The sequence below is a fragment of the Phacochoerus africanus genome, chromosome 4, assembly GCF_016906955.1.
Source record: "Phacochoerus africanus isolate WHEZ1 chromosome 4, ROS_Pafr_v1, whole genome shotgun sequence".
Taxonomy (NCBI): domain Eukaryota; kingdom Metazoa; phylum Chordata; class Mammalia; order Artiodactyla; family Suidae; genus Phacochoerus; species Phacochoerus africanus.
The window spans coordinates 1,416,161-1,439,807 of record NC_062547.1 but is presented as its reverse complement, the minus strand read 5'-3'; the positions used below and the strand labels follow the sequence as shown (position 1 = coordinate 1,439,807).

The window sequence follows — 23,647 nt, the reverse complement described above, 5'->3', positions numbered from 1 at the left end:
CGGGGTCCAAATGTCAGAGGCCATGTGACCAGACGGATGAGCCCACGGAGGCGGTGAGAGGAGCAGGCCCAGGGAGGGGAGCTGGCAGCTTCACCAGGCAGCGTGGGCTGCCGAGGTCGAAGGCAGTTTGGAAATGACATGCGGGGGCGAGTTCATCCAGGGCAGACCTGGCGGCTCCTGGCGAGCCGAAGGGGCAAGGGGTCCAGGAGGACCTGCCCGGAGGACCCTCATGGCCACCTGCCCACGGCTTTTTTGAGGATGGAGCCTTCCCCTCCATTACAGGCGGCTGCGGGCTGTGTGCCCACACAGTGCCCAGCGCCTCCAGGGAGCAGAGACTGGAAGGGCCCAGCATCTGTGGGACAGGGTCCCCTGGCCTGGCTGGGACGTCAGCAAGCTGGGCGGCTGGCTGGCAGAGATGCAGTGCTGAGTGCGGCCGCTTCCCGCTTGGAGCTTAGCAGCCCCAAGCTCCCCTCCCTTAACTGAGTTGTTTGGTGGCTTGGTGGCCTCAGGGCCCTCTCGTGGACCCTATGAGCCAGGTGGGGCTTCATTTCCAGGTGGCCCCGAGCAGCCCCTGGGGAAGCCCGGAGTCCACGACCCCGTGCGCTTCGGTCCCAGCGAGCCTGGGACACCTGAGGCCCTGCGCACAGGCTCCCTTGCCCATGTGCCGCACCTGTGGGCCCCTGTTTGGACTGAGCCCCAAGTCTGGGCACCTGACCATCAGCTGGGCAGAGGGCATCAGCGAGGCAGCGGCTCCACAGGTGTGGAGGATCCAGCAAACAAATGGGGGTGGGGCTGCGGGGCGGCCGGTGTGCGCGCCCAGGCGGGTGGCAGCGGCTTCCACTCTTGCTTTCACGCCGTCATGCCCTTCCTTGTGATGGTCGCACAGTCCTGATTCCCCTGCCAGCCCGGGCGCCCAGAGCCTGCCATCATCACGGACCCCAGTTTGTCCACTCCATCTGCAGATGGCAACTGCCCTTCTGTGTTGCCCCCTTGGGTTCCTGGCCTGTGGTGTGAGTGGCCGACGCCAGGGGCATGCCTGGGCTGACGGTCCTGGGGATGTGGGTGTCGGGAAGCAGATGCTGGGAGGTGGCTGTCCGGCACGGGCAGGAGGCAGGGGAGTCCCAGAGCCAGGCCCCAGTGCCCTCAGCCCTCCCCGGCCCTGAGGCTGGGCAGCCCAGGCTGGTACCCACTGGTGCTCGCCGGGTGGGCAAAACAGTTCCAGGAGCTGCAGCCCAGACCCATCTCTTTCCAGATGGTCTGTTAAGGAAGGTTCTGGGGATGCTGCCCCTAAGAGGAGGCTCCAGGGGGCTGTCCCTGTCCCTGTCCCCGAGTAACAGAACTGCAGGTTGGCGCCTCTTCCCAAAGGCTCTGGGGGAGGGGCCGGCTTCGGGAGCAACTGGCACTCGCGGGCAGCCCGGTCTCCACCTCTGTGGTCCCGTGGTCTCCCCGGTGTCAATTCTCTCTGCCTCCCTCTTACGAGGACACTTGTGACAGCATTGAGGGCCTCCAGAGAGCCCTTTCCGCCCTGTCCCTGTCTTGGGACCTGGCATCCCCTGCTTCCCGCCCCCGCTTCTCTAGGCAGTTCCTCCCCTGGTGGGGGTGACCTCAGACTTCCTTCCTGCCCAGCTCTCCGACTGCTGGGCTTGGTCCCTACTTGCCGTCTCAGCCCTCTTAGGGGTGTGGAAGCATCTCAGACCTGAGCCTCCGTGAATGCCTTTCCTCTAACAGCCTCCCTCCGGAAGCCCACCTTGATTTCAGTCGCTCAGACCCAAATCCCGCGGTCATGGTTTTGTAGATGAAGCATTTGGATTTCGTACTAATTTTGTCTTTGCCTTATCACAGCTCATGTTCATTGCGAGCTGGAGGGAGACCTTATAAAACTCCAAGTGGAGGCTTGGCGCCACCGTGCTCTCTGTAGCCAATCGGTGCAAATTCGGCGTTGGCGAACTTGACCTGTAAAAGTCAGAGGGCAGGTGTTTGAAGCATTGTGGGTCCTGCGGTCTCAGGGTCTGGGTGGCGAGGCTTCAGTTCCTCCACTAAAAGCAGCCAGAGGCAACCAGGGGACGCGTGCCGGAGAAAGGGCGGATATAGAAGCACGATGGTCACGTCGGGTCCCTGACGGCGTCCGCCCACCCTGGTCTGGTGCGGGGCGATCAAAGCATTCAAACCAGATATTTGCAACAAAAGCGGATCTCAGGAAGGCGCTGGTCTGGGCATTTATGGTGGCAGAGTTACCACTCTTAAACACACGCAACGGTTTCAAGAGACTAAAGGATTTCCCCACGGTTACACAGAGCGAAGGGCTTTCTCTCTGCTTAAACAGCGACGGGCCATTCCAACAGCCCCAAAGTGAATATCCTGAATCCCACGCAGTATCCACACCAAAATCTACACACAGGGTCTCCCTGCTGGCCTCGTGCTTAAGGATCCGGTGCTGTCACTGCTCTGCTTGTGTCACGGCTGTGGCACAGGTTTGATCCCTGGCCCAGCAGCATCTCCACGTGCAGGCAAGGCCAAAAACCCTAGGAACATCTAAAAATAGATTAAGCAGTTTCCATGTGGCTCAGCTGGTTAAGACCCCAACATAGGGTCTGTGAGGATGCGAGTTCAATCCCTGGACTCACTCAGTGGGTTTTGGATCCGGGGTTGCCGCAGGCTGCTGTGTAGGTCGCAGACGCAGCTTGGATCTGGCGTGGCTGTGGCTGTGGCATAGGTCAGCCGCCGCGACTCCGATTCGAACCCCGGCCCGGCAACTCCCGCACGGCACAGGTGCAGCAGGGAAAATAAATAAATGAACTAAAAAGAGATGAAGACAGTGGGTTTCACGTCTTCCGGTTGCGGTAAGCTCTGCACAATGGGGAGTTTCTCATTTTACCTGTTTCGAGTGGCACTGAGTCAGCTCACAGTCTTGAGGGACCACAGATGCCGTCCGCCTGGGAGATTACTCCTCTCGCCACACCGCCCCTCTGCCCCCACTCAACACTCACTGCCCTCCCCGTCCCCCAGCCCCTGCCCCACCCTCTGCTTCCTGTCTCTGAACTTGCTGGCCACCGGCGACCGTCTGGTGGCCTCACTCTTCGGCCCCATTTGTCGCACACCCCACCTGGCCTCTCCACGGCATGGGCAGAGGGACTGTCTGGCCCTCCACTGTCCTAAGGCTGCCCGTGTCAGCCCTCCTCTCCACTTGTCAGCACCCTCTGAGCCCCAGTCACATGCACGTCCCAGGCCACAGACCACCCCAGAGGGCCCACACGGCCACACGCTCTGCTACGGACCTTGGCCACCTCCGGGGGGGGGGGGGGTCTCTCTGTGACAGGGACATCTGGAGGGCCCCACAGCGCAGCCAGGTCCTTGTGCCCACCACGGAGGAGCTCCACCACACCGCTGGCCTGTGTCAAGGCCTCAGGGGGACAGTGCTTCCAGACGGCCAGTGGTGGCTGGGTGTGCGGGGCCCCACCGGGGTCCCAGCCTGCAGCGAAGCCATGCTCCCTGGGACAGGCAAGGCCTCCAGCGCCTTCCGCCCTCCCCAGGCTGGCCCGAAGCTGGGGAACCCCTCCCGCAGCCCCCAGAGTCTTCTGGGAAGGGGCATGACACAGCCCTGGATGCCCCCAACCAGGTCCTATGACGCCAGGGACAGTCCCCAGTTCCCACCTCGGAGACAGGGCTCCGGGTCAGAGGGTGGCCCTTAGTGATGGGTCACAAGGACAAAAACCTGACCTTCTGGTGCGGGCAGGGGCCCCCAGACCCCGCCAGCCACCCTGCGTCCCTCCGTGGGGGCTGGCCGGAAGCCACGGCGCACGCAGCGCCTCCCAGAGAAAACAGGAGAACACGAGCGGACAACGCAGCATCAGGCCGAGCATCTCAGAACCAGGTCAGATCAACGTTTGCTCTGAACCCGAACCTGAGAACCCAGCTGGCTTTGTCCCCCGGCGCCACGCATGGGGAGGGCGGGGGGTCTCCAGACTGTCCCCTTCCTTCCCCACCATGCACACGGGCACGCGTGAAGACCCCAGCCTGGACCCTCTGCATGCTTGTGGGGACAGAGTCCTGGGCCCAGAAACCCCTGGATGTGAGACAGGAGCAGCCCGGACATCTGGGGCCTGGGGCGGCCCCCAGACCCCAGCAGCTGATGCATAAGGAGGACGTGGTGGCTCTTTCCAGGATGGTTCCATCCCGTTTCAGGTGTCTCCTGCTGGGTTTGGGGAGTCTGGGCCAGGGGCGGGGGCTGTCCTGCTTTCTTCCTGCTCCAGCCCCACTGGCCCAGCCACGCAGGGTCTGACCTCAGAGAGCCTCACCAGACCCAAAGCAAAGGATGCTCTGGATTTTTCGAGGTGGGGGGGTCAGGGAGCCCTGGGGGAGCCTGCCTGACTTCAGCCCACTCAGCCATCAAAGGCCCAAGCAGCTCCCTCAGGGCTCCCCCGGCACCCCACTCCAAGAGCCCCTGTTCCCTGTCACCACCGAGTCCCGCTGGGCTTCCAGACCACGCAGCGGAGGCCTGCGTCAGCTGAGAAGACAGCCTCAGGAGGCAAAGTCCAACAGGTGTGTGTTCGAGGCTGAGCTGTGAGTGTCCGTGTGGGGCAGGGGCTGGAGGGACAGGTCCGTGTGCTGGACGCTCTGGGGTCCCCGCTGGATCCCATCCCTTCCCCAGGGGGGACCCCACCGAGGAATAAGTTCTCCTGGTGGGAAAGTGGCCCAGGACTGTCCCTGACACCTTCCAGCAGGAGCTGCTGAGCCCAGGCCAGTCCATCACATGTCCAGACCCGCCTCCGCCAGGACCACGAGGCAGGTGAGGCTCCCTGAGCCTCCAGGTGGCCCTCTTTGTCCCAGAGGCCTGGGGGCCAGGAGGGCTCAGCACGAACCTGGGGTGCTGCACAGGCTCCTGCTGCGAGAACGGATGAGGAGGCTGCCAGAGCCTCCAGACTGGGGCCCACAGGCCAGGCCCGGCACCCAGGAGGGGTGGGGCGTCCAGGGGGGTTGGGGACTGGGTTGTGGGAGACCAACCCCACTCTTTCCATTCTGGTCACCAGTGGAGACGCAGGGACAGCGGTTGGCTGAGCCTAGGCTGCGTGGTGGACGGACTCGCCCTGCACTCATTCGCTCACGCTCTCATTCAGTCATTTGCTCACTTGCTCACGTGAACGTGGCCTCGGCTGGTACCTCTTCGAGATCCTGGTGTTCCAAGAGCAGACCCGTGGACCCGCCCACACTCACGGTGCCTGGACTGTGCCCAGCATGGCTTTAGGGTGGGGCTCCTGGCAGCCCGGCCCCCAGCCACACCCGAGAAACAGAGGGAGGGGTCCTTACCAGCTCCAGGCTCTTGTCGGGACCTCCTCGACCTGCCCTATGGCCCCCAGCCTCTGTCTCCCCATCCCCCATCTGACCCCCCCCCCCCCAGTGGCTCAGCCCCACCCAGCAGAGGAAGCACGGGGGGATGGGGGCAGCGGGGCAGCAAAGCCAGGCCTGGGCCCCAGCCCCTTGGCTTGGCCCTGTCTGTAGGTAGGGGAGAGACGCGGTGACCTCCGGGGGCCCGGCCACCAACTCTGCCCCCACCCCCAGGGCAGACGTGCACAGGAGGGGAGGGGCTCCGAGGAATGAGGCCATCAAAGGGACAGATGAGGCCACGAGCCGTGGGACCTGGAAGGGTTTAGGACCTGGGGGACGAGGCTGCGGCCTGTGGGCTCCGTGGTCAGGAGGCCCTCTGCCCACTGCGCAGCTCCCACCACTGGCACACGAGCCTCTCTGGGGTCCGGCGGGTCTCCGGCAGGGGTGGGCTCTGAACGTCCAGCTCCGCAGACAAATCAGATTCCCCCGAGCCCTGAGAAAGCCCCCTCCCCCAGCCCGTCTCCCCACCTGTCGGTGGACACAGTGACCCCTGCTGACCCCCTCCCCAGGCTCCCGCAGGAGCTGTGAGAGAGTAAGAGGCGGTACAGGACGCCCGGGGCGGCCCGGGCGAGGTGCGGGTGTGTGGGGGTGAGGCTGGGCACAGGCTGGCATAGCCTCCCTGGCCCAGTCCCTTGGGCACCTCTGGGCACCTCGGTGTGCCTGCCTCCTGAAGGGATCCAGCCTCCAGCCACCTCCTCTCGGGCCAGCCCCCACCCACACCCCCGAGCTATAGACGCCTGCGCATTCGCCCCAAGTGTCCTGGACCCTGGACCCAGGCAGCCCACCCGCTCAGCCCGGCCAGACCCAGCGTTGCCCTTCACGCCCTCCTCCCTCCCGCTGGGTCCTCGCGCTCGTCGCCTCAGGTTGGAAGCCCCTTCCCACCTGCCATCTTGCCTGCGCCCAGGATACACAGTTGAACTCAAGGCCTCACTCCTCGCTCTCTCCAAGGCTCTGTCCAGGCCCCTCTCTCTGAGCTGGGACCACCTGCCGCCTCCTGGCAGCCCCAGCAAACCCCCTGCCACAGTCCACGACAGTCCTCTTCTGGCTCTGCCCCCAGGATGCTTCTAGAACTGGGGGGGGGGGGGGTCCTTCTAGCCCACGCAGCATCCACTGGGCCCTGGGCTCCCTCCCCAGGTGCCCCTCAGAGCTTGCAGCTGGTGCAGACGGCTGTGCTCCGAACCCATGCTCCCTGCGCCCTTGGACCTGGTGAGATGTTGCAGGTCATTCGGCTGCACCCGAAACAGCGGCCCCTCAGGGTCCCCCCGGCGCCCCTCCATCTTTCAAACAGTGGGGGTGACACAGGGCTTCGTCCCAGGCCGTCTTCCCTCCTTGCAGACTCTTCCCTGAAACTCCACACCCAAGACCCCTGCATCAAACAGTGGGGGCCCTGGTGGGGGTCGCAGGCCTACTCTGAGCCCAGGGCCTTCTGTTCCAGCACCAGCTGACGGCTTTTCTCAGGGGCTCAAGGCACCACCTAGGAGGTGAATTCTGTCTGCAGCCCCGCCCGGCTCCCCATCTCCACCAGTTCACACCATCGGCTCTGGCACAGCCCGGAGCTGGGCGTCACCCTCCAGGCCAGGCGCACCCCGCTGGCTGCGCTCAGCCCGCGGCCAGCACCTCCTTCAGCCCCAACCTCTTCTTCTCCAGGGACGCCAGCCCCTCCAGCCGGGGTCCACTCAGCCGCCCCTGCTCCAGGCCTCCTCCACCTCGGTGGGGCCCCCACATTCCTGCCCACACGGGGCCCTGCCAGCTCACCCAGGCTGAGGACACTCACATCCAGGGCAACACAAAGCCACAGAGCATTTCAGGCCGTGGTTGAAATGCCATCTCATCCTCCCCGAGGCAGGGCCAGGGGGCGGGGGGCAGGCAGGCTGGTGGCCGGGTCTTCGCCAGTCCTTCTGTGTGGAGTTGAGCCAGAAGTTGCTGCCCCCTGTCCACCTGTGCCCACACCGTGCCCACACTGTGCCCCTGCCCAGCTGCCCCGTCCCCGTCCTCATCTTTCTGGAACTCTCTTCCAAGCGCCCTGTCTCGGGTCTCCACGGACCTGGGGGCCAAGCTGGTGCCGGCGTCTTCCTGCTCCATTTCTCACCGCCTCCCTCTCCCTGGCTCCCCAAGCCCCAAACACGTCCTGCCTTCCGCATGTGGACGTCGGCTCTCCTGTCCTCGCTGCTGGACGTGGCCGCCCTCGAAGCCCTGGGTCTCCACCAGGCCGGTCCTCCCGTCCCGTCTCCAGTCCTGCCTGTGACCCGCTCACGGCCGAAGGATGCCCCTCAGAGCAGCCCACCCTCAGAAGGCAACGCTGCCCCTTCCACAGGAGACGGACGGGGTGGGGTGACCTGCTGGCAGGAGGCTGGGTCCCTGTGTCACCGCGTGCAGGTGCAGCCAGCTGTGCAGGAGAGACGTGGGTCACGTGATCGGTCAGGGGCTCTGCTGGCTCCCACCTCCCACCACGGCTCAGAGGCCGCCAGTACTGTCCCCAGCACGTATCATTCATGTGCTTTCTTTCTAAGGCTACTTTTTCTTGTGTTTTATTAAGAGACAGAGATTTTTTTTTTCAGATGATGAAAATAATGCGCCTTTGATGGGTGAAACTTGGACCGCGGAGGAGGGAAATAGAAAGAAATATCGCTCGGAGACACAGGACCGGGCGAGGCCTTGGGACCAGGCTGTCTCTCCTTCCTGTCCTCTCTCTGCCGCCCAAGGGGTGGTTCTGGTGTTTGAAACGTCGGCGTGGGGGGCGGTGGCGATGACATAAGGATCATGGCGCTCGCGGCTGTGACTGAGCTACCGGACGGCACGAGCAGGGCCACGAGGGCGACAAGCGCGGGGCTGAGAACCTGTGTGAGGGCAGGTCCCTGCGGCTGCAGACAAGCCTCTATCGCAGGCCCACAGACAGGAGCCCCCGTGTGACCCTCAGGGGGCCGAGCCTCTGGCTGCGAGACCAAAGTCACGGCTCTGCCTGGGAAAACCTCGAACCTGATGACTGGGTGGGTGACCCCAGGACCTTGAATTCCGGCCTCTGCAGAATGCTCTGAGCCTGCGGGAGTGGCCACCCTCTCTGTTAGGGCCTGTGTCCTTCCCTGGCTTCCAGCCTAGAGCAAGCGTTAAATCACAGTGTGGCCCAGCCCGGACCGCGCAGCACCTTAGACAAAAGAGGAGGGAGAGAGAGACGAGGCAGAGAGACAGACAGACAGAGACAGAGGCGGAGAGACAGGCAGACAGACGAGACAGAGGCAGAGAGAGAGACAGACAGAGACAGAGGCAGAGAGACAGACAGACAGATAGACAGAGACAGAGGCAGAGAGAGAGACAGACAGACAGAGAGAGAGGCGGAGAGACAGACAGACAGACGAGACAGAGGCAGAGAGAGAGACAGACAGAGACAGAGGTGGAGGCGGAGAGACAGACAGACAGATAGACAGAGACAGAGGCAGAGAGAGACACAGACAGACAGAGAGAGAGGTGGAGGCGGAGAGACAGGCAGACAGATAGACAGAGACAGAGGCAGAGAGACAGACAGACAGAGGCAGAGGCGGAGAGACAGACAGACAGACGAGACAGAGGCAGAGAGACAGACAGACGTGACAGAGGCGGAGAGAGAGACAGAGGCAGAGAGAGAAACGTGCTCCAAACATCAGAAACCAGAGAGGCGGCAAGAGCCTCTCCAGACACCAAGAGACGAGAAGAAGCGAGTATCGCTAACAACTTAGGCCCACGGGTGTCATAAGCTTGAAACGGATAAATACAGGTGACCCACAGGCAGAAGCCGAAGTACAAACCGTTCACAACGGCATCCAAAAAATACCAAAAGCTCAAGGGTAAATCTGACCCCAGATGAAAGGCCTTCTCACGGAAAACGGCAAAGTGGCGCTGAGAGGCATGAGAGGTTCGAATAGATGGGGGGCTCCGCCGTTTTCCCGGGTCCGAGGATTCAGTGAGGTCACGACGCCAATTCTTCTGAAACGCATCTCTAGGTTCAGTGCAACCCAGACCCACTGGCAGCCGCCCTGGCTGCAGAGACAGCCCAGCTGAGTCTTGAGGTTCCTACAGCGAAGCAAAGGGCCTAGAAAAAGCAGACGTCTCTGGAAAAGGAGAAGCAGCCGATGGATTGGCATACGGCGACAGGAGATTCCTCGGAGAGTGGTGCCGGGAGAGGGGTGGACAGAGACTGGTGCAACAGAGCGGGCCCAGGAATAGGTCCACACCCAAACGTACCATCTCCTTATTTATTTATTTTTTCCTTTTCAGGGCCACTCCTGGGGCATATGGAGGTTCCCAAGCCAGGAGTCGAATCGGAGCTGCAGCTACAAGCCTACACCACAGCCACAGCAACACAGGATCTGAGCCGTGTCTGCAGCCTACACCACAGCTCCCGGCAATGTTGGATCCTTAACCCACTGAGCAAGGCCAGGGACTGAACCCACGTGCTCATGGATACTAGTTGGGTTTGTTACCACTGAGCCGTAGTGGGAACTCCTTTAATTTTAATTTTTGAAGGTTCAGAACTCTTTAATTTTTTTAGTGAGGTATAGATTATATTACGCACCATTTCTTTCTGACTTTGGTGCACGGCTTTTCAACAAATGGGTGCTGGACCCTCTGGGTACCTTCTTCAAATGAACCGCAAGCCCTCCCTCGCGCCGTATGCAAAATTTAACTCGAGGGGCTCATAGACATAAACGTAAAATCTAAAGCTATAAAATTTCCAGAAGAAAATGCAAGGAAAACCTTTGGGGTCTCGGGCAAAGATTTCTTACCCATGACAGCAAAATTACAATCTACAGAAGAACTGGTGGCCTTTATCGGAATTTAAAACGCCTGCCCTTTGAATGACGCTGTCGCGAAAGCGAACATGCAGCAAAACGGATGCAACTAGCGGGTCTCACACTCAGTGACCCAAGTCAGAAAGGGAAAGACACGCCACGTGACATCCCTTAGAGGCAGAATGTAAAACACGGCCCCCGTGAACCGACCTCAAGATAGAGACAGACCCACAGACACAGCAGATTTGTGGTTGCCGAGGGCAATGCGGGAGGGAGTGGGATGGAGGGGAGTTTGGGGTTAGTGGGTGCAAAAACTATTTCACTGAGAATGGATGCGCAATGAGGTGCCTGCTGCACAGCACCGGGAGCTGTGTCCAGTCTCTCAGGATGGGCCGTGACGGAAGAAAATATGAGAAAAAGAGTGTGTGCACATACGTACACAGGACCGGGCCACTTTGCTGTACAGCAGAAGTTGGCACAACGCTGTAAATCACCTATACTTCATTAAAAAGAGAAGCAAAGAGCCCCCCACATGCAAAGGAGTGACATCGACCCCGGTCTCACACCCAGGCACCGAAGGCCCTCAAAATGGATTACAGGCGCGAAGGCACGGCCTGAAACCACACGACATCTGGAAGAGCACAGGGGCGGCAGCTCCTCGACACAGACCCTGGCAATGGATTTTTGCATCCGACAGCAAAACCAAAGGTGAGGAAAGAAAAGAAAATAAACAAATGGGACCACATCAGACCGAAGCCTTCTGCACCAAGGAGGAGCCAAGGAGACCGCCCACAAGAGCCAAGGTGGCCGGCGGAACACGGGGGAACGGACTTGCCAATCGTATAGCTGATAAAGGGTTGATGCCCCCAATACATGCGGAACTCACACAACCCAACAGCAACCCCCCCAAACAGTCAGACTGAGAAACGGGCAGGAAGCCTGAACAGCCCTTTTTCCGGAGAAGCCACGCAGGTGGCCCAACAGGAACACGAAGCGACCTTCACGGTCACTCCTCGCCTGGGCCGCACGGAGACTCCCCTCGCACCTGACGGAGAGGCCGACATCCACAGGGCAAGAAATAGCAAGTGCGGGGAAAACGTGGAAAAAAGGATGGGGAAATCCGTGCACTGCCGTGGGAATGTCAGTCGGTGCAGCCACTGTGGACAGCACTCCGGAGAGTCTTCAAAAAATGAAACACAGAACTACAGGACGACCCAGCCGTTCCACTCCGGGTATTTCTCCCAAGAAAATGAAAACACTGGCTCAGAAAGCGATCGGCCCCCGTATTCCCGGCAGAGCGTCACGCGGACGCAGCCTGTGTCCGTCCACAGATGAACAGAAAAAGAAGATAATCCTGGACTGTTTTTCAGCCACACACACACACAAAGAAGCAAATCCTGCCACTCCCAGCACCATGGATGGACCTTGAAGGGCTTAGGCTAAGTGAAATAATTCAGATGAGAAAGATAAATACGGTACGTTATCACGTGTATGTGAAATCCTAAAAACAAAAGCAAAGGAGTTCCCGTTGTGGCGCAGTGCTTACCGAACCGACTAGGAACCATGACGTTGCGGGTTTGATCCCTGGCCTCGGTCAGTGGGTTAAGGATCTGGTGTTGCCCTGAGCTGTGGTGCAGGTCGCAGACGCAGCTTGGATCCTGTGTTGCTGTGGCTCTGGCATAGGCTGGCAGCTGCAGCTCCGATTGGACCCCTTGCCTGGGAACCTCCATATGCCGTGGAAGCGGCCCTAGAAAAGGAAAAACAAAAAAAAACAAAAACAACCAAACAAACAACAAAAGCAAAAACACACAGACCTCACCGACACAAGAAGAGATTGGTGGTTGCCAGAGGTGGGGTCGAGGGTGGGAAAAATGAGGAGGGGGGCAAAACACACAAACGTGCGGCCATAAAATGGTGAAGTCCCGGGGACCTCCGGTAGCGCACGTGGGGGCTCGGGTTGAGAACATACCGCGATGCGTACGCGCGAGTCGCTAAGAGTTCCTGTTGGAGAAACAAATGCGTGACGACGTGTGGCAATGAAAGTTAACCCGACCTGCTGTCGTGATCACTTTGCAACACATACAAACATGGAATCATTACGTTTTACCCCCGAAGCTGACAACGTTATACGTCCCCCAGCCTCAATTTAAAAACGGCGTTGCCGTGAGCTGTGGGGTAGGTGGCCGATGTGGCCTGGATCCTGCGTTGCTGCGGCTGTGGGCTAGGCTGGCAGCTGCAGCTCTGATTCAGTCCCCAGCCAGGGAATCTCCAAACGCTCTGGGCGCCGTCCCCAAAGGCAAAAAAGAAAAAAAACCCCAAAAACCCTGCGAACGGCCAGCAGGTACATAAAAAACGCTCAACCTCATAACCAGGAAGGAAAAGCACATTGAAGCCACACGGAGGCACCACCCAGCCGTTTCGACGGCTGCGACGCACAGACAATAGGAGGCGAGCGGTGGAGACCTCAAAGCCTCGGGCACCGTCCCCGTGAAAGCGACGCAGGCTCCGTCCCTCTGGAGACCAGCGTGATGGTTCCCCAAAAACTAAACACAGAATGACCTTGTGGAGCATATCCGCTCTGGGTGTGCCCCCGAGAGGCCTAAGAGCAGGGCCTCCAGCAGGTATTTGCACGCCTGTGTTCACACAGCATTATTCACAACCGCCAAAAGTAACAGCGTCAGTGGATGGACGAGCGAACACGTGAAGTGTGGGGCAGCCCCACGGGGAGCCTCGCGCAGCCGCAAAAAGGAAGGACGTCCTGACACAGGTGCAGCGTGGAAGGACCCCAAGCTCCGGATGCTCAGAGACACACACCAGACGCAAAGGGACACACATTTTGTGATCCCACGCACAGGGGGTCCCTGGAGGCACCAGAGCCACAGAGACAGGAAGGGCAGGGCTGGAGGGGGGGCAGGGAATTAGGGATCAGTGGGGGCAGTGTCCATCTGGGAAGATGGGACCTCCTGGAAGCGGATGGTGCGATGGCTGCACCCCAAGGGGAGTGTACCTATGGCCACAGAATTGTCCCCGTGAAAATGGACAAACGTTCAAGGTGACGTTATGTGTATTTCAGCAGAATTAGGAACAAAGGCGTCAGGGGAGATCTGGGTGCCCAGGCAGCTCCGGGGCCGTGCGGGGTGTGGAAAGAGCTGCTCGCATGGGACTCTGGGGATCGTGACGACGGGATGGTTGACAGACTGGGGACGACGAGGGCACGTGCCTGCCGAGTGCCAGCCCGGCAGGAGGAGCAGGAGGCAGCCCCGCTGTTCGGGGGTCCTCTGGACGCGCGGAGCGATTTTTAGGGCCCGTGGTCAGAGCAGATTCGGACTCTTGCAGAAGAAATGGTTAGTTAACGGCATCCGCCTCCCTGCTAAGACCACGCGGGGCCTGGCGGCCTCTTTGCCCAGACGGGCAGCCCACACCGGGAGTTTGCCCTGGCCATGGGCGGGCGGCCCAGGGGGCCCCAGGCGGGAGCGGGGCCTGGAGCAGGAGAGGCCACTGCGGCCCCCCCGTGGTGTCCCCTGAGGGGCACGGTGCCCTGCCGGGCCCAGCTGGAGCGGCCGCTGGAGGGGATCCTTGGCGAATATATGAGACCTTTATGCGCCCCCAGCGGGAAAATGTGAGTTCCCAGAGCGGAGGGGTGGAAGCAGGGGCCTACAGCCCACTCCCCATCACTCCAGACCCGTCCGGGGCTGGTGTCCCCTGCCCCCTACTCCTGTATCTGGTGTCCGGACGCTCGAAGGAGGCACTCTGGCCTGGAGCCTGGCAGGTCCCTGAACTCCCGCTGCCACCTGGGCCCTCGGGCTCCTCCTGCGCTGGGACCAGCGGTGGTGGGAAGCAGCCCTGCTCAGTGGGAGGAGGCAGGGCTGTGGCTGCCCTGCACGGCCCTGGGGGGGGGACGCACGCAGGACTCAGGTGGGCGTGTGTGAGTCCGTCTACACGTCCAGCCAAGGGCAGCCGCGACCGGCCAGGGTGGGCAGCCCCAGCCTCAGCAGGGCGCTCTCTGGGGCTCAGGCTGCGCCGACGGGAGGTGAGGGAGATGAGGGGTGAGGCGCAGTCTGGGGCTGCTGCCGCAGAACCTCGCCCAGATGGCAGCTGGCACAGGGAGACCTGTAGCTCCCAGAACCTGAGGCTGGACATCCGAGACCCACGTGCCGGCCTCTTGGGTGCCTGGTCGGGGTCCTCCTTCTGGTTCATGGGCAGAACCTCCTCACTGCGTCCTTGCATGGGGTGTTAATCACAGAGTAAGGAGCCAGAGAATGAGGCACGGAGTATCCAGGATTAACCCTGGAGAAAGGAGACGGGAGTACTAATTGTGGAGCATGGAGCTAAGGAATGGAGTATTCGTCACGGAGAATGGGGGACCGGGTGAAATACGGAGGGCGGCGTGCGGACGACGGGGACGGGGTATCCGAAGGGGAGGATGGAGTATTGGCCGGAGGGTGGAGAATGGACACTAAAGGATGGAGCATGGAGTGCTGAGTATTAATCCAGGAGCATGAAGGTGGAGCATTAATGCTGCGATAGGAGGAATGGAGTAATAATCCTGGGGCGTGGCAAGTGCGGATGGAGTATTTACCGTGGATTACGGAGCATTCGTCACAGAGCGTGCAGCGGGGAAATGGAGTATAGACTATTAATCCTGGAGTACGGGCAATGGAGGCGGAGTACGGGCCCTGGAGCACGGAGGGGGAGTGCGGGGCCTTAATCGTGGGGGATGGAGTGTGGAGCGTGGACTCTGAGGGGTGGAGAATGGAGTAGGCCCGCCGGGTGGCACATAGGGTCTGCAGAGGCGGTGACCCCGCATCCGGAGCCCGGCCCTGGGGCACCTCGAGGGCAGTTTGCTGGGTGACGTACCTCCAACAGAGGAGGTGGGCGTCCGAGAGCCACCTGGACTCATGGGAGGAAGAGGGGTGAGAGGCCGAGGTGAGTGGGGTCTGACCTCGAGAGGTATGGGGACCTGAGGGCAGGTGACCCAGAAAAGGAAGGCGGGCTCTGTGCCCTGGTGATGACATGAGACTCAGGCTGGGAGGGCTTAGGGCCACGGGGAGCAAGGAGGAAGCCCCCGCCCCAGGCCCAGGCTCCCAGCCCCCACCCGGCTCCTCGCTCTCCCATCTCAGCATCTACAACCTTAAAGCCGTGGCCAACCCAGGGCTCTGCCCGCCCAGGGTCCAGGCGATGGCGTGACCTACCAGCCAGCCCACAGCAGGGGATGTGCCCACACAGACCCTCCTGGTGGCAGCCACTGCGGCACATTCGGCCCCCTCCCGTCAGCCTTCCCGCCTGGCCTCCACCCGCCCGGGGCCTCTTCCCCTCCGGGGCCTCACCTCTCCCGAAGCGCCCTCCCCACCGCACCCCGTCCCCGACCCCGCCCTCTCCATATCTGGCTCCCAAAGCCTCTGGGCCTGTTCACAAGCCAGATCCTGTCGAGGAGGAGGCAGAGTGGAGAAGACCCTTAGCAGCCCCTCCTGAAACCGCCCCAAACACACCCAGACCTGCGCGCCTCCACCTGGCTCCGAGCTCAGGGCGCGCCTCCCCGCCCAGCCCGCAAACACGCACCCGCCCGCCCACAGCTAAGCCTGCAAAGAAACCCCGCCAGGCCCTGCCTCTGGCCTGTGGCGGGGAAGCTGCTGATGGACGGGGCAGGTGGCCCGCAGCCTCCCTCCCCCACAGCCCCCAGGGTCCCAGAGCACCCCTTGAGCTGCCAGAGGCAGGCGGTGCCCGGGGCACCTGTGAGCTGTCACCCCAGGCAGAGGTGAAGGCCAGGGGAGGGGGCATATTGCACAAGAGCCAGGAAGCAAAGGTTGGGGAAAAACAAATGCGATAAGGCTGCTTTCGATTCCTTTCCACGAAAAGGCCCCTCGTCCGGCCTCACGGCCAGAGGACAGCCTGCCTAGCCTGCTCGCCCCCACCCATCAGGTCCCCGCCCGCCCCCACGTGCCCCCCTCCCCAGGTCTGGGCCCCGCCCTGGGACCACCGGGCCCCCCTTCCTGCAGGAAACGGGCTGGGACCCCCAGAGCATCTCTGCTGCCTGTGCAGCCTGGGACCCGCCCTGAGCCACCTGCTCTCAAGTAGAGTGACAGTGACAGGCGCAGGGCATGCAGGGGTGGGGGCAGGCCCTTCTCCCGCCACCTCCATGCGCCCCTCCCACCGCAGGGGCGCTCCCCTGAGGGGCTCCCCAGCTCCACACAGCACCCAGACCACAGCAGGCGTCAGAGCTGGTCCGGTGGGGGAACCGGGTCCGGCGGAGGAGGAGCACTCCCTGGCCTGGGGAACGGCCAGGGTCCTGAGATCTGAGCCAGGGCCTGGCCTGGCTAAGCCCCTGGAGCCCTCCCGGCCTGTTTCCTGCCTCCCATGCTGGCGGAGCTCGGCTTACTGAGCGGGGGCCAGGCCAGGGTGCGTGTGGAGGTAGATACCACTCAGCTGGAGGTTGAGGTGGGCAGGGGGCCACAGACCCTCAGGCCAGCTCTGGCCGGCCAGGTCCCTGAAGCTCCCCCGGCTGGCCTCCCCGTCCCTGCCTCTGGCCTTGTCCTGGCCCTTGCCTGGCAAGCTTCCGTGGCTCTGCCTGCAGGAGAGGCACTGGCTCCCCCCTCTCGAATGAGGACGGGGCTTTTCTGCACAAGTCCTGCCCCAGAATGTTTGGGGCACCAGCAGCTGAGCCCAGCACGTCTCCCCCTGCCCCTGGCTGGACACGAATCCCGGCCTCGAGGCGGGAAGGGGGATGGAGGGATGGGGCCTACCCACCCCTGCTCCCCACCCAGGAAGGCTGGGCGGCCCCCAGGGGAGGCCGCCCCCAGGTCCGATCCCGGCCAGCAGCTTAGGGAGCTGGAGGTGTCCTTCAGGAAGGATCCCAGAGGTCAGCCACCTGACGAGCCCAGGGACGGGCTGAGCTGCCCCCACGCCCCCGACAGGCCGGGAGACGGGGAGGCCCCCAGCACCTGGGGAGCGTGCCTCGGGACTCACCCCCAGAGAGCTGACCCCCTCAGCTTCCCCATCAAGCCTCTGGCCGCACTGCCCTTGCTCAGCAACCTTCCATGGGTCCCCACCCAGGGCCTCCAACCGGCTTTGGGGCCCTCCCCTCCCAGCCTCACCCTCTCTGCCTCTCCCAGGCTCCGGGGTTCAGCCACACCCCCTCCCTCCCTCCCAGACCTTTCCCAGAGCGGCCCAGGGCTCTCCTTCCCGCCCCCCCGTGCCGCCCCAGGGTGCCCCCCGGAACCCCCTCTCTAACGCAGAGACCGGGTGGAGACTTGGGGTCTCGGTCCCCAGCTCCGTCTAGGGTGGGGCCTCGGCTCTGCTCCCTGGAGGCCTGGCCCTGCAGAGGGGAGGGCGGGGAGGGGACATGGTCAGAGGCCAGTGGCTGCAGGGGCAGCGGGGAGATGCCCGTCCAGAAGCACTGGGTTTGGGGCGCAGCTGGGAGGAGTGGGCAGGGTGTCTCATACTGGGGGGAGACCTGGGGGTCCCCCCCGAAACTCAGCCCCTAAGACTCAGGCCACAAGTGTCCTTCCCCCAAGAGTGGCTGAAATTTTGTTGTCTCCTGCGCCCCCGTGAGGTCAGTGGCCATCATGACACCCACTTTGGCCACTAAGGTGGGGTTTTGGGGGGGGGGTGCCGGGAGCGACCCCCGGCCCCATCCCCACCAGCTGGCAAGTTGGGCCTTTCCTTCTGGTTTCTCTGCCCAGGCATCCCAGAGGCCTGAGGAGAAGGCAGATCCTTTCAGGTGAGACCTGCCTCCTTTCCTCCCCTGAGACCAGGCCCCCTCCCTGCAGACAGAGACCCCCTGCTCCCGGGCCCAGCAGACTGGCCGCTCAGGCCCCAGAGGGTCCCCAGATCTGGCCTTGGCAGGACCCTCACTCAGCTGCAGGCTGGGCTTCAGCGACCCCAGAGCCCTGTGCTTGTCTTATACTGGATGACGGTTTTCAGGGGACTTGCTCTACTCATGGTCTCAGCGAAAGCAGAGCCTGGGAGGTGGGGGCGGTCACAGTGCTCAGCGCATGAACCCTGAGCCAGGGCCCGCAGGAAGAGTCTCGCCAGCGGCTGGGCCCTGCGCCCTCACGCCTGGTGCAGGGCCTGAGTCTGCACTGCGGACCCTGGTAAGAGGGAGCGTGGCCAGGAGCCCTGGGCCACCCACCCACCTGCCCGCAGCCTCCCCAGCTCCCCTGGCCCCCCCTGCCGGCTGCCATCCCAGCCCTGATGGGAGCAGGACTCTGCCTGGAGGGCCTGGGATCTCCTGGGAGCTCAGCCCTCTGGCCTGGGATCACGGGCTGCGGCCCAGAGGTCCAAGGACCAGGTCGTAGTGAACCAGAGGAAGAGGGGTGACCCATCCCCAGGCCCCGTGAGCTGCTGGCAACTCCCCGAGAGCCCAGGCTGGGGATGGCCTCAGAGGACAGCTAGGGGCAGGAGGACAGGGGCCAGTCCCCCCCCCCCCCCCCCGCCCAGGGCAGGGGACAGGACATGCGGCGTAAGGGCGAGGCGGTGGGGAGCACAGTGGAGTGGTCCCAGCCCCTTGCCCTTTCGGGGTCTCACTTGCCCGAGGAGAGGTTACTCTGCCTCCCACCGAGCCCCCTTCTAGCCCCGACTGTGCTTTGGGGGAAGGGGAAAGTGGCCGGAATGGCCGTGAGCCCCCAGGTGAGGCGCGAGGCCAGGATCTTGGGGGAGGAGGGGGAGGCTGCCCAGAGGGGGTGGTGGCAGGTCCCAGAGGTCCCCCGACATGTGACTCTGAGAGGCTGGAGGCCACGTACCCTCCCAGAAGGGAGGCCCTCTGTCCCTTCACCCCCAGGCCTGGCTGTAGCAAGACTCTGCGCTGGCTCAGGTCTGGAGGGGCCAAGGCAGGGGGGAGGAAGTGCATGCGGGGAGCCCAGCTGGGGTGGCAAGTGGCTCCTTTCCCCCCACCCGCCTGCCCATCCAGGGCTCCATTTATCTCTTGCAGCCACCACACGGCCCGAGCCCAGGGTCCCAGGGTTGGGCTGTGCTGTTTCTGTCCCGCTGTGAGCAGTTCCAGCCGGACACAGGGCCGGGCTGGGGGGTGGGGGGAACAGCAAGGATGCTGGGACCCCCTGCTTCAGCACCCTGCCTCTGGAGTGACCCCGACAGGACAGGGGCCAGGGGTTTTGAGCGGCAGAAGGGCTGAGGGCTGTGCAATAACACGGGGATGAGGAGTGCTGGGCTTCCAGAGGCTTCCAGCTGGAGGGGGCCTGGGAGCCCAGCCAGCCCCACTCTGCCCTGGGCGCCAGGCAGTGAGCAGAGGCCAGCTCCACTCCAGGGCTGTGGCTGCGCCTGGGGGCTCTGGTCCTCAGGGCCTGGCCAGCAGAGTGGCAGTGCGCCCTGGGCTTCCTGTCTCCCCACGACCCAGGCCTCGGCCCCACGGCTGCCCCAGACCAGCAGGCAGCGCAGGGGAGACCACCACCGCCAGGTGCCACCACGGAGGGGCGGGGACCTGCTCGCCGCGCACCCTCAGCTCTGTGATGTGCCTAGAGCGCAGGCAGCCAAAGCCAAGCCCCGTCCCGGCAGGTGCCATCCCCACCCCCTTGTCGGCAGAGCGCAGGGCCGGGAGCCCCACAGTGTGCGGTGTGGCCCTCGGGACCCCAGGCTCCCCTCAGGCCGGTGCGTGGGAATCCCTGCCCCACTGACCTCAAGCGAGTGACGGCCCCCTGCGGTCCCCTCCTCCCTGCACAGGCCGCTGGGCCGGGGTCACCGTCTCCACGAGGCCGGGCAGTTCACCCAGCCCTAGGCAGAGTGCGGGGTAACCTCAGGGCCCCCGGGAGCACCCCCTCTCAGGGGTCTCCCCAGAGTCTGAGGGAGGCAGGACCAGAGCCTCAGGGGCCCTGGGAGAGGTGGTGCCAAGGGAGGGAGGATGGGCTCAGGAAGCGCAGGGGCAGCGTGTGGGGCGACGGGAACCACGGGGGTCTGTCTTCCCGCCTCTCCTCAAGCCCACCGCCCAGCTGCCCACCTCTGACTCTGCAGCCAGCATGCCGGCGAGAGCCCCTGGCCACCCGGCTGGTGGCCTCTGGCTAAGGGCAGTGCTGGCTGTGGACACGTGTCCCCTCCCCAGCAGCCCAAGGGTCCCATCTGCCAGGCTGGTGGCTGAGGTCGGCCCTGTGTGGTCCTTGCAAAAACCCCTCCCTCTCCTGCCCCTTGAGGCGTGAGGGAGACGCGGGCTGGGCGGACGCCCTCGGGCACAGCCGCCTGCGGTGGCGCCCTGTCGAGGAGGGGGCTCCGACGTTCCCTGACGGCCCTGGCCGGGCGTAGAGGTGAGGCCACCGCCTGGCCACGTCCACCCAGGCTGCCACGCCGCCTAGCCAGTGGCCCGGGGCCAAGTCAGCAGAGCCAGGCTTCCGACAAGCAGAGGCTGTGGGCCATCGAGGGCCTTGGGGCCTGGGGTCAGGCATCTGGCTCCCCACGTCCACGGCCTGTCCCCAGACATTCAGGAGCCACTGCCGGGTCTGGATGGTTCCTGCATCTTGCCTGCGTCTGGCGAACCTCAGGGCCCGGGCTGTCCCGGCTCAGACGCCTTCCCCCCTGACAAAGCCTCCAAGCAGGACACCCTGCCAGCTCCTAGGCACGCCCGGGAGTCTGCTCCACGTGGGCAGCTCACCCTCGGGAAGGGCCCGCTAGGCCCATCCCACCCTCTGCCCTCCTGCCCCCCTCGGGGCAGCCTGCCTCACGCCTGTCCCCCTAGGGCGGCTCGAGTGCCCCTCACAGCCAGCACCAGGTGTCCCCAGGCCCCCTTGGGGACACAGGACCCACGCCCTGCTCCGGGCGTCAGGACCGGGGGAGAGTCCCTCCCACTACCTGCCCCTCCAGGGCCACATCTGGCGACACCGTCGCAAGAGTTGGACCGGCCTGGTGTGGCCACAGCCTCAGGCCTTGTCTGGCCGCCCAGGCCGGCTCCAGGCTCCAAGGAGCTCCTGCCTGCCCTCCGGAACCCCAGCACCCCGGGCCCGCTTCCCCACCAGACCTGTTTTTCCAGGTCAAGGTCACAGCTAATTTGGGCTTAAACTGGACAACGAGGCCTTATCTGGAGCCGGCTCCCGGCCCTTTGGCCTCTGCCCTGGTGGGGAGGCCTTCCCAGAGGCTGTGTGTTGGCGCTGACCCTGCAGCCCTGAGCTTGAACCCGGATAAGGAGGGACCCCACCTGGGCTGGAGCCAGAGAGCCCTCGTTCCCCAGCTCCACAGGGTTCCCACAGCCCTGCCCCTGCCCTGGGGACCCTGGACGTCCCGAGCAGGTGAAAGGTCCAAATGCCCTCTGACTAGAGGCTCCTTCGCTGTCGGACACGCTCCCTTCCCGCACCGAGGACGAGACCCTCAGCAGCCCTGCGTGGCCTGGGGTGCGGACCTCAAGGCGTCTCTGAGTGTGTTCTAATGGGGAGCCGTGGGGCCTCAACAGTGGGGGTGGCACTTGGAGGGGAGCCTCCCCACGGCTGCCCCAAGATGGGCCCTGGACTGGATCCCCGGCTAGAAGCCACGAGAGCCCCCCAGGCCCTGCCCCACGTCTCTCCTGCAGGGATTCGGCAGCCCTGGGGCCACAGGGCCTGAGCAGGCCCTGGGGTTCCGGTGTGACTCCAGCCAGGGTCCCTACTGTGTAGGCACCAGGGCAGTCGGCCTGGGACCATGGCCACACTGCTCCCGCCTGAGCCGGACCCCCGCCCAGGCTGGGCACCCTCAGCACACTGTCCCAAGCCAGCTGCTCTCCCCACCTCCACCTTCTCCATCCAGGTCCTGCCCCACTGCCTTTGCTCAGGCCCAGGACCCGGCCCCCTCCCCCAGCACCTGGCCTCCCCCGCCCCAAGCCATCCAAGCCCCAGGGCCTCCGGGGGAGGGGCCTCCCTGCTGTCCTGCCCTGTCCCCTCCTCAGCTCCTGCACCCTCTTGATGTGTGGGTGGCCTCGCCCCCCCCCCCAGGTCCTCCCCAAGACCCCCAGAGGCTCTGAGGATGTGGTCCTGCCCCAGCCCCTCCAGGCCACCCCCGACCCCGCGGGACCATCCCTCCCGTGGCCTCCGCGCAGCCTCCTCCTCGGCAAAGCGGGATCAACACGGGAAACGGGATTAGGGAGGAGGGGGAAGGGGGCCCCCTGAGGCCGGCGGGGGTCGGAAATACCTGCCCACGAGAAAGCTGCTGCCTATCGTGGCCCCGACACCCCGGGCTGGGCCCTCGCGGATGGGAGGGCGGGGGCGCCGGTCAGGAGGGAACGGGGTGCAGGGGTCCCCTCCTCCCTCCCCCTGGGGCCAGCATGGCCAAGGGCGGCCCGGGCCTGGCCTCCCCTCCTCCTGTCCCTCCCACTTCCCTTCGGGCAGTTTTGTGGGTTGGGGGCCTGGCTTCACGTGCCACCTGCGGGTGGGCTCCCCTGGCCTGAAGCTGAGAGGCCTGGGAGCTGCCTGGTCCCCTGGGTCTCTTGCTGTCGGTCCTGTGGGCCTGCCCACAGGGGTCCCGGATGGTCCCCAGGCTCCCCACTGGCCTGAAGGGATGGTATGTGCTGATCCCCCCCTCCAAAGCCCATGCTGAGAAAGCGGTGGGACCCACCTGCCAGCTGGTCCCCAGCAGCGGGGACCTCGGGGTGCCTTAGCAGGAAGGAACGGGCCGCCAGTTGGGTGGGAAGGTGGAAGCCAGTGTGCGGCCCGCCCGGGACAGGGAGGGCACAGGAAAGGACAGGCTAGAGATGGAAGAGGGGCAGGCGGGGGCTGGGGGGTGCTCTGGGCGGCCAGCGGGAGGAGACGCCCCCTGCCTCCTTAAGCCCCATACAGCCCTTGCCCTGCTGGGGTCCCAGGCTGGAGGGGGCACAGAAAGCAGATCCTGGATGGGGTGCCTCTCAGCTCTCTGGGCTCCCAGGGGCTCGTGCCCCAGCCCTCCTGCCCTGCCTTCCTGGCCCTGGCGGGGAGTCCTGTCCTGGCCCTCCAGGCCACCTGGTCCCAGACTGGCTGGGGCAGGGGCGGCTCTGATCAGACCCACGCGTGGTTTCTGCCAGCCTCGCAGGCCGGCCGGGTCTCAGGTGGGTGTGTGCGCAGCACAGGTGGCTGTGTTGGGCGGGGGGGGGGGCCTCTGCCTCCCCGGCCTCACATTTTTCTCCCACCCTAACCCGGGCCTGGGCTGCTCCATCCTGTGGGCCCTCCCGCAGGGGGGCAGGGGGCGGGGGGGTGGGGGGTGCAGCAAGGGAGCAGTGGCAGAGCAGAGCCTGGGGCACTGCTGAGGGCTGGCTTGGGCTGGAGAGGCATTTCTGGGTCCGGTCCAGAGCTGGTGGTGCCACCACGGTCTCCAAGGCCACCAGCTCCCACAGCCGGCCACCTGGAAGAGGCCGGGGCCACTGCTGTGGCCTTTTCTCCCTGCAAAAGATTTTGAGGGATTTCTTAGAAAGAGCAATTAGAGAGAGGTACAGGCCGGGCGCTCCAGGGCCCTCCAGGCCTGGCCCAGCCCGCCTTCTCCCGCCAGGAGCTCGGGGTCCCAGGGAGCCAAGGACGCAGGCGGCCAGCCTACCCAAACTCCGGCTGTCACCCGGGAGAGAGGGGCCTCTT

General features: G+C 64.0%; 1 long non-coding RNA gene across 1 annotated transcript; it reads left to right on the top strand.

Moving 5' to 3' along the window:
• Nucleotides 1-2,675: 2,675 nt before the first annotated feature.
• LOC125123906 (uncharacterized) lies at nucleotides 2,676-7,939 on the top strand. The gene is made up of 3 exons (XR_007134236.1): nucleotides 2,676-4,539; nucleotides 4,719-4,786; nucleotides 5,028-7,939. It is a non-coding gene; the product is annotated as an uncharacterized LOC125123906 (long non-coding RNA).
• Nucleotides 7,940-23,647: the final 15,708 nt, after the last annotated feature.